Genomic DNA, 14,009 nt, shown 5'->3' with positions numbered 1-14,009 from the left:
CTGCCTCCCAGCACACATAAGGGGGATTACCAACAGACCCCTGGCAGTCTTCAAGCTGGCACTGGACAAGCACCTAAAGTCAGTTCCTGATCAGCCGGGCTGTGGCTCGTACGTTGGTTTGCGTGCAGCCAGCAGCAACAGCCTGGTTGATCAGGCGCTGATCCACCAGGAGGCCTGGTCACAGACCGGGCCGCGGGGGCGTTGACCCCATATGAAATACTCTCACACACATATGAAATACTCTCACACACATATGAAATACTCTCACACACATATATGAAATACTCTCACACACATATGAAATACTCTCACACACATATGAAATACTCTCACACACAAATGAAATACCCCCACACATACATGGAATACTCCCACACACAAACGGAATGCCCCAACACACAAATGGAATACCCCCACACACAAATGGAATACCCCCACACACAAATGGTATACCCCCACACACAAATGGAATACCCCCATACACAAATGGAATACCTCAACACACAAATAGAATACCCCAACACACAAATGGAATACCGCCACACGCAAATGGAATACCCCAACACAAATGGAATACCTCAACACACAAATGGAATACCCCAACACACAAATGGAATACCCAAAAACACAAATGGAATACCCCAACACACAAATGGAATACTCCCACACGCAAACAGAATACCCCCACACACAGATGGTATACCCCCACACACAAATGGAATACACCACACAAATGGAATACCCACCACACAAGTGGAATACCCCCACACAAATGGTATACCCCCACACACAAATGAATACCACCACACACAAATGGTATACCCCCACACACAAATGGAATACCCCCACACACAAACGAAATTCTCCCACACACAAATGGTGTACCCCCACACACAAATGGAATACCCCCACACAAATTGAATACCCCAAACACAAATGGAATACCCCCACACAAATGGTATACCCCCATACACAAATGGAATATCCCCACACACAAATGGTATACTCCCACACAAATGGTATACCCCCACACACAAATGGAATACCCCCACACTCAAATGGTATACCCCACACACAAATGGAATACCCCCACACAAATGGAATATCCCCACACACAAATGGAATACCCCCCACACACAAATGGAATACCCCCACACACAAAAGGTATACCCCACATACAAATGAATACCCCCACACACAAATGGTATACCCCCACACACAAATGGAATACCCCCACACACAAATGATATACCCCCACACAAATGGTATACCCCCACACACAAATGGAATACCCCCACACACAAATGGAATACCCCCACACACAAATGGTATACCCCCACACACAATTGAAAACCCCCCACACACAAATGAAATATCCCCCACACACAAATGGAATACCATCACACACAAATGGTATACCCCAACACAAAGGGAATACCCCCACACACAAATGGTATACCCCCCACACAAATGAATACCCACACACACAAATGGTATACCCCCACACACAAATGGAATACCCCACACACAAATGGAATACCCCCACGCACAAATAGACACAGATGGTATACCCCCACACACAAATGGAATACCCCCACACAAATGAAATACCCCCACACAAGTAGAATACCCCCACACAAATGGTATACCCCCACACAAATGAATACCACTACACACAAATGGTATACCCCAAACACAAATGGAATACCCCCACACACAAATGGAATACTCCCACACACAAATGGTATACCCCCACACACAAATGGAATACCCCACACAAATAGAATATCCCCACACAAATGGAATACCCCCACACAAATGGTATACCCCCATACACAAATGGAATACCCCTCACACAAATGGTATACTCCCACACAAATGACATACTCCCACACACAAATGGAATACCCCCACATTCAAATGGTATACCCCACACACAAATGGAATACCCCCACACACAAATGGAATATCCCCCACACACAAATGGAATATCACCCACGCACAAATGAAATACCCCACACACAAATGGAATACCCCCACACAAATGGAATACCCCAACACACAAATGGTATACCCCACACACAAATGAATACCCCTACGCACAAATGGTATACCCCCACACACAAATAGAATACCCCCACACACAAATGGAATACCCTCACACACAAATGGAATACCCCCCACACAAATGGTATACCCCCACACACAAATGAAATATCCCACACACAAATGGAATACCGCCACACAAATGGTATACCCCACACACAAATGGTACACCCCCACACACAAATGGAATACCCCCACACACAAATGGAATACCTTCACATACAAATGGAATATCCCCACACACAAATGGAATACCCCCACACACAAATGGAATACCCCCCACACAAATGGAATACCCCCACACACAAAAGGTATACCCCACATACAAATGAATACCCCCACACACAAATGGTATACCCCCACACACAAATGAAATACCCCACACACAAATGATATACCCCCACACAAATGGTATACCCCAAACACAAATGGAATACCCCCACACACAAATGGAATACCCCCACACATAAATGGTATACCCCCACACACAATTGAAAAACCTCCACATACAAATGAAATATCCCCCACACACAAATGGAATACCGCCACACACAAATGGTATACCCCAACACAAATGGAATACCCCCACACACAAATGGTATACCCCCACACACAAATGAATACCCACACACACAAATGGTATACCCCCACACACAAATGGAATACCCCACACACAAATGGAATACCCCCACGCACAAATAGACGCAGATGGTATACCCCCACACACAAATGGAATACCCCCACACAAATGGAATACCCCCACACAAGTAGAATACCCACACACAAATGATATACCCCCACACAAATGGTATACCCCAAACACAAATGGAATACCCCCACACACAAATGGAATACCCCCACACACAAATGGAATACTCCCACACACAAATGGTATACCCCCACACACAAATGGAATACCCCCACACAAATAGAATATCCCCACACAAATGGAATACCCCCACACAAATGGTATACCCCCATACACAAATGGAGTAACTCTCACACAAATGGTATACTCCCACACAAATGGCATACTCCCACACACAAATGGAATACCCCCACACTCAAATGGTATACCCCACACACAAAAGGAATACCCGCACACACAAATGGAATATCCCCCACACACAAATGGAATATCCCCCACGCACAAATGGAATACCCCCACACACAAATGGAATACCCCCACACAAATGGAATACCCCCACAGACAAATGGTATACCCCCACACACAAATGAATACCCCCACGCACAAATGGTATACCCCCACACACAAATGGAATACCCCCACACACAAATGGAATACCCCCACACACAAATGGTATACCCCCACACACAAATTTAATATCCCACACACAAATGGAATGCCGCCACACAAATGGTATACCCCACACACAAATGGTATACTCCCACACACAAATGGAATACCCCCACACACAAATGGAATACCCCCACACAGATGGAATATCCTCCACACAAATGGAATACCCCCACACACAAATGAAATACTCCCCACACACAAATGGAATACCCCACACAAATGTAATACCCCCACACAAATGGAATACCCCCACACAAATGGAATACCCCCCACACAAATGGAATACTCCAACACACAAATGGAATACCCACACGCAAATGGAATACCCCCACACACAAATGGAATAACCCCACACACAAATGGTATGCCCCCACACACAAATGGAATATTCCACACACAAATGGAATACCGCCACACAAATGGTATACCCCACACACAAATGGTATACCCCCACACACAAATGGAATACCCCCACACACAAATGGAATACCTCCACATACAAATGGTATACCCCCACACACAAATGGAATATCCCCACACACAAATGGAATACCCCACACACAAATGGAATACCCCCACACACAAATGATATACCCCCACACACAAATGGAATACCCCCACACACAAATGGAATACCGCCACGCAAATGGTGTACCCCCACACACAAATGGAATACCCCCACACACAAATGGTATACCCCCACACACAAATGCAATACCCCCACACAAATGGAATATCCTTCACACAAATGGAATACCCCCACACACAAATGAAATACTCCCCACACACTAATGGAATACCCCCACACAGATGTAATACCCCCACACAAATGGAATACCCCCACACAAATGGAATATCCTCCACACAAATGGAATACCCCACACACAAATGGAATACCCCACACCCAAATTGAATACCCCCACACAAATGGAATACCCCCACACAAATGGAATACCCCCACACACAATTGGAATACCCCCACACACAAATGGAATACCCCACACACAAATGGAATACCCCCACACAAATGGAATACCCCCACACAAATGGAATACATCCCACACAAATGGAATACCCCCACGCAAATGGAATACCCCCACACACAAATGGAATACCCCCACACACAAATGGAATACCCCCACACAAATAAAATACCCCCCACACAAATGAATACTCCCCACACAAATGGAATACCCCCACACAAATGGAATACCCACACACAAATGGTATACACACACACACAAATGGTATACCCCGACACACAAATGGTATACCCCCACACACAACTGGTATAACCCCACACACAAATGGTATACCCCCACACACAAATGGTATACCCTCACACACAAATGGTATACCCCCACACACAAATTGTATACCCCCACACACAAATGGTATACCCTCACACAAAAATGGTATACCCTCACACACAACTGGTATAACCCCACACACAAATTGTATACCCCCACACACAAATGGTATACCCTCACACACAAATGGTATACCCCCACACACAAATTGTATACCCCCACACACTAATGGTATACCCTCACACAAAAATGGTATGCCCTCACACACAACTGGTATAACCCCACACACAAATGGTATACCCTCACACACAAATGGTATACCCTCACACACAAATGGTATACCCCCACACACAAATTGTATACCCCACACACAAATGGTATACCCTCACACACAAATGGTATACCCTTAATTTGTGTGAGTTACTCAGCCAGGCTGAGGGACTGACCACCTCAAATACTATATCTCCAAGGTTGAGGGACTGATTACATCATCTTCATCTTACTACTACACTCGTTGCCTCTGAATCTGACTGAAGAAGCCTACTGTGTAGGTGAAACATTTGAACAATAAAGACACACAACTGTTGGATATGTGTCTTAATCATCAACTTGCCGGTATTTTATACCATTGTCAACATACGCAGAAGACTACATAAAAAAAAGAAAGCCTAAGGAACAGGGAAGAAAAAACAATGCATAAAGCAATACGTAAGTGAAGGAAAACAGTCATGGTGAGTGTTGAAACATCAGGAAGGTCTAATGTATGTTTACAGCCTCTCAAGGTTACCCCTCGAACACACCATGTTCCTAGCGTACACCACCTCACCTGAGGCCTGGGGTCACACTTCACCCGAGGCCTGGGGTCGCACCTCACCCGAGGCCTGGGGTTGCACCTCACCCGAGGCCTGGAGTTGCACCTCACCCGAAGCCTGGAGTTGCACCTCACCCGAGGCCTGGGGTCGCACCTCACCCGAGGCCTGGGGTCGCACCTCACCCGAGGCCTGGGGTCGCACCTCACCCGAGGCCTGGAGTTGCACCTCACCCGAGGCCTGGGGTCACATTTCAGCCGAGGCCTGGGGTCGCACTTTACCCGAGGCCTGGGGTCGCACCTCACCCGAAGCCTGGAGTTGCACCTCACCCGACGCCTGGTTTAGCACCTCACCCGAGGCCTGGGGTCACACCTCACCCGAAGCCTGGAGTCGCACCTCACCCGAAGCCTGGAGTCGCACCTCACCCGAAGCCTGGAGCCGCACTTCACCCGAAGCCTGGAGTCGCACTTCACTCGAAGCCTGGAGTCGCACCTCACCCGAAGCCTGGAGTCGCACCTCACTCGAAGCCTGGAGCCGCACTTCACTCGAAGCCTGGAGTCGCACCTCACCCGAGGCCTGGGGTCGCACCTCACCCGAAGCCTGGGGTCGCACCTCACCCGAGGCCTGGGGTCGCACCTCACCCGAGGCCTGGGGTCACACCTCAATCGAAGCCTGGAGCCGCACTTCACCCGAAGCCTGGAATCGCACCTCACACGAAGCCTGGAGTCGCACCTCACCCGAAGCCTGGAGTCGCACCTCACCCGAAGCCTGGAATTGCACCTCACCCGAAGCCTGGAGTCGCACCTCACCCGAAGCCTGGAGTCGCACCTCACCCGAAGCCTGAAGTCGCACCTCACCCGAAGCCTGGAGTAGCACCTCACCCGAAGCCTGGAGTAGCACCTCACCCGAAGCCTGAAGTCGCACCTCACCCGAAGCCTGGAGTAGCACCTCACCCGAAGCCTGGAGTCGCACCTCACCCGAAGCCTGGAGTAGCACATCACCCAAAGCCTGGAGTCGCACCTCACCCGAAGCCTGGAGTAGCACCTCACCCAAAGCCTGGAGTCGCACTGGTCTACGTACGGAAACGATGTGCAAAGAGAATTAAAACTGACCAAGAGCTAGAAACTAGACGACCACTCGGGTCGACTGATGGAAATGTCGGTAGAAGTGAATGCCAGAACTCACTCCTCAGTAAATGTAAAAATAACATGAAGAAGAAAAAAAAAAGGGGGGAAGCAGGTGAACCTGATAAAAATTATCTCATGGAAGAGGCGGAGGAACAGCGTATGTTATAAAACGAGAAATATATCTGACTTAGCATCATAAACAAAGTATCACCAGCACCATGCTAATGAACCTGGACGCCAGGTATATCAATGAACCTGGACGCCAGGTATATCAATGAACCTGGACGCCAGGTATATCAATGAACCTGGACGCCAGGTATATCAATGAACCTGGACGCCATGTATACCAATGAACCTGGACGCCAGGTATATCAATGAACCTGGACGCCAGGTATATCAATGAACCTGGACGCCAGGTATATCAATGAACCTGGACGCCAGGTATATCAATGAACCTGGACGCCATGTATACCAATGAACCTGGACGCCATGTATACCAATGAACCTGGACGCCAGGTATATCAGTGACATCCATGAAGAATAACGAGGCACAATTTCGTGACTGGAACAATATACAAATAACCTGCACATATTATTATTATTATTATTATTATTATTAATTATTATTATTATTATTATTATTATTATTATTATTATTATTATTATGATAATCAAAACTAGGCGCTAAACCACCAGGGTTATACAGTCAACCTGCACATAGCAGAATGAAGCTTATGAAGACGACTTTTCGGTCCTTGGTGTGACTAGTGGTCCAAGTCGGACCAAAACGTCGTCATAAGTATCACTGTCATACGCGCGGGTTATTTGTGTAATGACGTTCGTAAATCTAAAGACCGGATTCTGAACATAATACACATCATACGTTCAAGCTGAAAGATATAAAAGCTAAACCAAGTGAAGCTCACGAAGCTAGAAGATAAAACAGAGAGAAGGCAAATGATAAAAAAAATAAGCCTACAAAAATACTGAGAACAGACGAGTTGATAATGTTTGGCACCAATGAAAGTGGCAGACGACTTACAGGTTAGGTCACGTAAGGTTTGTTAGGAAACAGGACAAGTGTTTCCTGACGCTGTTCGAGCTTTCCGTCATCTGACCGAGGCCTTCCGCTGGCTTACAGGTCCACTCCTTTGAAAATTATGGTCATAGTTATAACCTATATATTAGTAAGTATATACGACTTATCGAAACACTTCCGAGGTGTTATAGAGCACGTCAGTTCCCCTGGCTTCTAATTATGTTATTTTCCCCTATAATCTACCTTGTCCATAATTACCATCGCATTTACTTTGCTTTCATAAGGTGAAGTCCAGGATCTTTAATTAATTCATGGTATAACTTAAATCTTTGAAGACAACTGTGTTGTAGAGGTCTGAGTTTTGCTCACACCTCTACAACACAATTGTCATCAAAGATTTATTAAGTTATACCATAAATTAAGGAAAGATCCTGGACTTCACCTTACGAAAGCAAAGTAAATGCGATGGTAATTATGGACAAGGTAGATTATAGGGGAAAAATAAACATGATATTAGGAGACAGGGAAACTCAGGCGCCTCTTAAATCACTGATGACACACTAGTGAACGACACAGTGAACGACACAAATTAGATTTTATTACCGAAGTGACTAGTTTATTGTGCACATCATATCCACCCTGTGGACGGTAGCACAAGAGCATATGGATACACAAAATTTTGGCCTAGTAACTGGGCCCCAAAAGGGGTTAACAGGAGTACATATAGATTTATATCTACATATCTATGGTTCACTTATCTGTTACTAAACAAATTTAGGAAATTTCCTTAGTATCTCTGGTATCTTATTTTCATTAATAAGATATCTTGACATGTCACATAGGTTATTATACTGTCTATCTCTGTGTTCCTCAATAAGTGGACAATTAAGCACTTAGTGTTCAAGACAGTGACCATATGCCTGATCATATAATTTGCATTTAGTTTGATCATCATCTGTGTGTCTCCCAAACTGCCAGAAGTACTTGTAACCAAGCCTAAGCCTGGCCACTACAACATCAGTCAGTCTGTTCACACTGCAAGTTGCTCCATAAACATACTTATCTACGTTCATGTTATCATAGTGGGTTATAGATCTACTCAGGCTTCTAACTGCATTCCTATGATAATCATTTTCATTATTTACTTCTCTCCTAATACTATTCCTAATGCTAGACACAGATATACCAAAGTTATATTCTACATTCTCCTTCTGGGTTGTCTTCTTGGCTAACATATCAACTTTATTATGACACAGTGCATGGTGAAACAATCCACAGTTTTATAAAACAGACTCAGACATAGGTAGCTCACAAAGTTTAGTGGCAGGCCCAAGAGCTGCATCTCAAAACTCACAAAAACCTGAGTGACGATTCACCTGTGTTGACGAAACACCTGTGTGAAGACACACCTGCATGACGACACACCTGCATGACGACACACCTGCGTGACGAAACACCTGCGTGACAACACACCTACGTGAAAACACACCTACGTGACAACACTCCTGCGTGACAACACCTGCATGACGACACACGTGCATGACAGCACACGTGCATGACGACTCACCTGCATGACAACACATGTGCATGACGACTCACGTGCATGACGACACACGTGCATGGCGACACACGTGCATGACGACACACCTGCATGACGACACACCTGCATGACGACACACCTGCATGACGACACACTTGCATGACGACACACCTACATGACGACACACCTACATGACGACACATCTACATGACGACACACCTACATGACGACACACCTGCATGACGACACACCTACATGACGACACACCTACATGACGACACACCTACATGACACACCTGCATGACGACACACCTGCATGACGACACACCTGCATGACGACACACCTGCATGACGACACACTTGCATGACAGCACACCTGCATTACGACACACCTGCATGACGACACACCTGCATGACGACACACCTGTATGACGTGTCCACTCTTATCTTCCTATATAACCACCCGTTTTCTATCTTAAACTTTTCTTACAAACTGCTATATTTTGAGATAGATTTATTTAATACCATCTAACACCCATTACATATCATAGAAGTTCATTCATTCAACATGTTTTTCCTCCCGTTTTATAAACCAAAAGTAATAATATTAATAAATCTTACTCGCATACATTCCCCCACAAAGAAAATAAAAGACGATCGTAACTGCAAGATGATTCAGTGTTTTAATTTATGTATTGTCAAGGGAATTCCTGCAAGTGTATTTTTTTATGATGGTAGTGTGAATGAACGTGTGTGAAGCAGCTGATCTCAGGTACACATCGAGTCCGTCTACTCAATGACTACATTATTTCTCTATCTTATTTTGTAGTTTGTTACTATGTATATTTGTTTTGTAGTTTGTTACTATGTATTATTGTTCTGTGGTTTGTTACTGCCTGTATTATTGCCAGTGGTATCATATCTGTGAATTATAATCTTAATTATCGAGTTTGATACTGTTTAGTAAATAATTAAATTAATGAAAATTATAGCTGGAACTTTGTGTGAGATGGCATTGTATTATAAGGAAAGTCAGAGGCAGGGCCAGGAGCTATGAATCGACCCCTGTAACCACAAATAAGTGAGTACATACACAAACATCAAAGTCTACCAGTTTATAATACAAGAATGACTGCCTGATCTAGGTACGACATGTAACGCAACAGAACCAGTTATATCTACCTTACTAACTTTGCTCTCTCATTAATTAATAATGTCATACCACGTTGACTTTAATGTAAGAGAAACATTTAAAAAGTTTCAAATTATATACGTGGCTTAAGTAGAAACTTTGACCTTCCTCTCAAAATCATCAATTTAATATTACAGGAGAGTCATTGTTAAGCTGTAGTCAACTTAGACATTAATATTAAGCTTGCTTTAATCCCTACATTCGGGATTAAAATGAACTCTCAGTGTGTATAATGTATATGCTCAGTATGTTATATACTGAGATAAATACTTTTCCGTGTATATACCTTGCGGTAGGACATAAAAATATATATCAACTAACATCTGGCCCATTAATGATCCTTCAATATAAATCCACATTCACTCGACTCAAACAGGATTACCTAGTTCACATTAACATTACAATAGTTTAAAAATAACATACGGGCCTGTCCGGGATTTGAACCCGGGACCTCCTGCACCCAAAGCAGGAATCATACCCCTAGACCAACAGGCCGCTGAGTTTCAGTCTCTAATTACATTCATTTCTCATACCTTCCAATATGAAGGAATTTAAAAATGAAGTAAGTGGTTTTCTGCCGGGTTCACCGAGGGATTCCTCCGCACTTTAAACGTTGTTAATTATATCCTCAGAGCAACAAGTCTGTACATTTGACAGATGAGACGGAATGTTCACATTGGAATGACGCAATAAAGAGGGCCTGTCCGGGAGTTGAACCCGGGACCTCTCGCACCCGAAGCGAGAATCATACCCCTAGACCAACAGGCCGCTAGTATACTTAATCCTGATATATTTATATACCTTTCACTCTGCCAACACTCATATTCAAAATAGATACGGGCCTGTCCGGGAGTTGAACCCGGGACCTCTCGCACCCGAAGCGAGAATCATACCACTAGACCAACAGGCCGCTACTAGTACATGTCTTCTTTGTATAATTAAAGTACTATTCTGAGATTTATGACAAAGAAAAGTAAAACAAAACACAGCTGGGCCTGTCCGGGAGTTGAACCCGGGACCTCTCGCACCCTAAGCGAGAATCATACCACTAGACCAACAGGCCGCTGTCTGCCTCACTTCCTACTTACCATATAAAGCAAGTTCTTTATCTATAAACTATATCATTCAAATTCAAATTCAAATTCAAAGTTTATTCTCTATAAGGATTACAATGCTGAGTTTACAGAAAATATATCATTGGTTATTTAAAATGTAATAATTATGGTGTTTGTGGCTATCATCCTCACGATAGTTATCTGGTGAACATTAATATACCTGGTTACTTAACCACGATAACTTGAATTTGTCTTACGTTTACTTGATAGTTGACAACGCAGCGACTGTCTGATACCTTAAAGAATAAAGAATAAATATTTTATTTCTTTGTAAAGGATGTGTAATTACAATTTTGGGTTGCTAAGTACGAAGAAAGCCACTATCATGCCGGAACATTTAGGGTATATTCACTGCTTGGCAGACGTGCCGTCAACACCTCCAGTAATAAGATGGTACTCACCTGGTTGTATTCACCTAGTTGTGGTTGCAGAGGTCGATTCATAGCTCCTGGCCCCGCCTCTTCACTGGCCGCTACTGAGTTACTCTCAATGAACCATGAGCTTTATCATACCTCTGCTTAAAGCTATGTATGGATCCTGCCTCCACTACATTGCCTCCCAAACTATTCCACTTCCTGACTACTCTGTGACTGAAGAAATACTTCCTAACATCATCGTTGTTTGGCTCGAAGAGCTGCTTGTTCCACAGTGAAAGGCAACTGTACCAGAACAGTTCTGTGGCATTGGATCTAAGTCGGGGATCTTTCCTGCAATACAACTCAGAAGCATTACTTGTAAGAATAATTCACGAAATGTATAGCGTGAAGGACGGATGTATTCGTGGAATTGCGATCATGAATCGCCAGAGGATCCTTGTAAAGGTGAACAACAACACAGAATACTCTCGACTAGTGTCGTCTTATTAAGATATTGAAATGGATATAAACGGGTTACAGAAAGTAAAAAGATGTATCTACTACATACGCACGGATCCGTATCCGTGGATTACCTTTTAAAATTGGTGAAGAGGATTTACGTGGTACGTTTGGGACGTACGGTGAGATACTCGACGTAAAATTGGGAGTATGGCAGTGTCAGCGGTGGCATGTGATTAAGCTGGTTTTACGACCCAGTACCAGCATATGTTAATATAGTACAGTTTCGTACCCATGTCTTAGTAACATATGCAGGCCAAAAGAAGACTTGTCGTGTATGTGCTAGTGTGGACCATTTTGCTAACAAGTGCCCTAAAAGCAACTTGTAAACAACATTTGGACATCGTGGGGTCGAAACATTACTGGTGTCCCAAATGTGGTGAAACGCATGTACAAGTATACCGACCACAAAATAGTGATGGTGAATAGACGGTTCAATGTGTGGAGAGTTTGACGAAGTTTTCTGCGGGGCACAAGAATAGTCCTGTGCTGTGGTCACAGTGTGAAGATGCGACTGCTGGAACATAACATAGCTGAACCACTTGCCAAGAAGCTTCATCGCTATCCCACATAAGAACACTGTAGAAGGTCTGCTCACAAACTTGTCCAATCTCCTTTCCAAGCTACCCAAGATTTTAGACTCTATAACCCCACTCGGTACATCATCAGATGCAGCATTCTCCACCTGACCTCAGTACTCTGAACCTGACTATAAATACTCGCGTTCCTTCCACCCCAGGTAGTTCTGTTTGTGACTTGAAAAAGCCCACTGTGTGGGCGAAACGTAGTCAATAAAGGATCACATTATACTGCATATGTGTTTATATTTCCATTGTGTCCGTATTTTATACCATTTATTTCCATGCTGGAACAGTTATTGATAAGGATCGTCAACATGTGCAAGTTAACTGTTGTGAAGATCTGCAGGAAAATGACAAACATACAGTGAAAATAGAATTATTGGCACAGGAAACTATCAGGAAGTTAGTACTCTTAATTCTAGTGGGTGAGTTTTAACCCCTGGGCAGAGAACGTTAGTTTAATATGTTTATGCACCCCATACCCATCCTGTGGCGGTAGTCAAAACATTACAGAGGTGCATAATGGGTCCAGGGACTGGACCCCAAAGTTTTGATAGCTGAGCAAGTTACAAAGGTAATGAACTCCAGGTAGATATGGTCGCCGACTGAGAAACGTAGCGGCGCTGAAGACCCTTGGTTGAATGATAGTGTGAGATGTTCCCAAACACAGAAAATAACACCGTTCATACTGCAGGAGGTACAGGACATAGATGAAATAATTTTGAGTGGAAGTCAGTTAGTCGTAATGTCGTATACATCAACACAACACTTGGATAATGTGCTTGATTTGTTCGTTGAACAACGGGGGCCGCTAACGTACAGGTGCCGGCAGCAACAATAAAGGATGTAATGCAAACTGAAGGTGTGGCACAACGTGTGAGAATGTTACTTCCCCTCCCCCTCGTCAGCAACCATCTAGACTGATAGTTAAAATGAAAACATTTTTGAATCAGAAGGTATCGTCTCCACCTAATTTAGGTGTGACAGAAAAAGT

At 44.1% G+C, this 14,009-nt stretch overlaps 4 non-coding genes across 4 annotated transcripts; all 4 read right to left on the bottom strand.

Annotated features, from left to right (window-relative positions):
* Positions 1–10,867: 10,867 nt before the first annotated feature.
* Positions 10,868–10,939, bottom strand: TRNAP-UGG (transfer RNA proline (anticodon UGG)). Its single transcript has one exon. It is a non-coding gene; the product is annotated as a tRNA-Pro (tRNA).
* A 201-nt stretch (positions 10,940–11,140) lies between these two features.
* Positions 11,141–11,212, bottom strand: TRNAP-CGG (transfer RNA proline (anticodon CGG)). The gene has a single exon. It is a non-coding gene; the product is annotated as a tRNA-Pro (tRNA).
* Positions 11,213–11,282: 70 nt separating this feature from the next.
* Positions 11,283–11,354, bottom strand: TRNAP-CGG (transfer RNA proline (anticodon CGG)). The gene has a single exon. It is a non-coding gene; the product is annotated as a tRNA-Pro (tRNA).
* Positions 11,355–11,435: 81 nt separating this feature from the next.
* TRNAP-AGG (transfer RNA proline (anticodon AGG)) lies at positions 11,436–11,507 on the bottom strand. Its single transcript has one exon. It is a non-coding gene; the product is annotated as a tRNA-Pro (tRNA).
* Positions 11,508–14,009: the final 2,502 nt, after the last annotated feature.

The sequence above is a fragment of the Cherax quadricarinatus genome, chromosome 1 (genome assembly GCF_038502225.1).
Source record: "Cherax quadricarinatus isolate ZL_2023a chromosome 1, ASM3850222v1, whole genome shotgun sequence".
Lineage (NCBI taxonomy): Eukaryota > Metazoa > Arthropoda > Malacostraca > Decapoda > Parastacidae > Cherax > Cherax quadricarinatus.
This window is presented reverse-complemented; position numbering and strand designations above follow the sequence as displayed.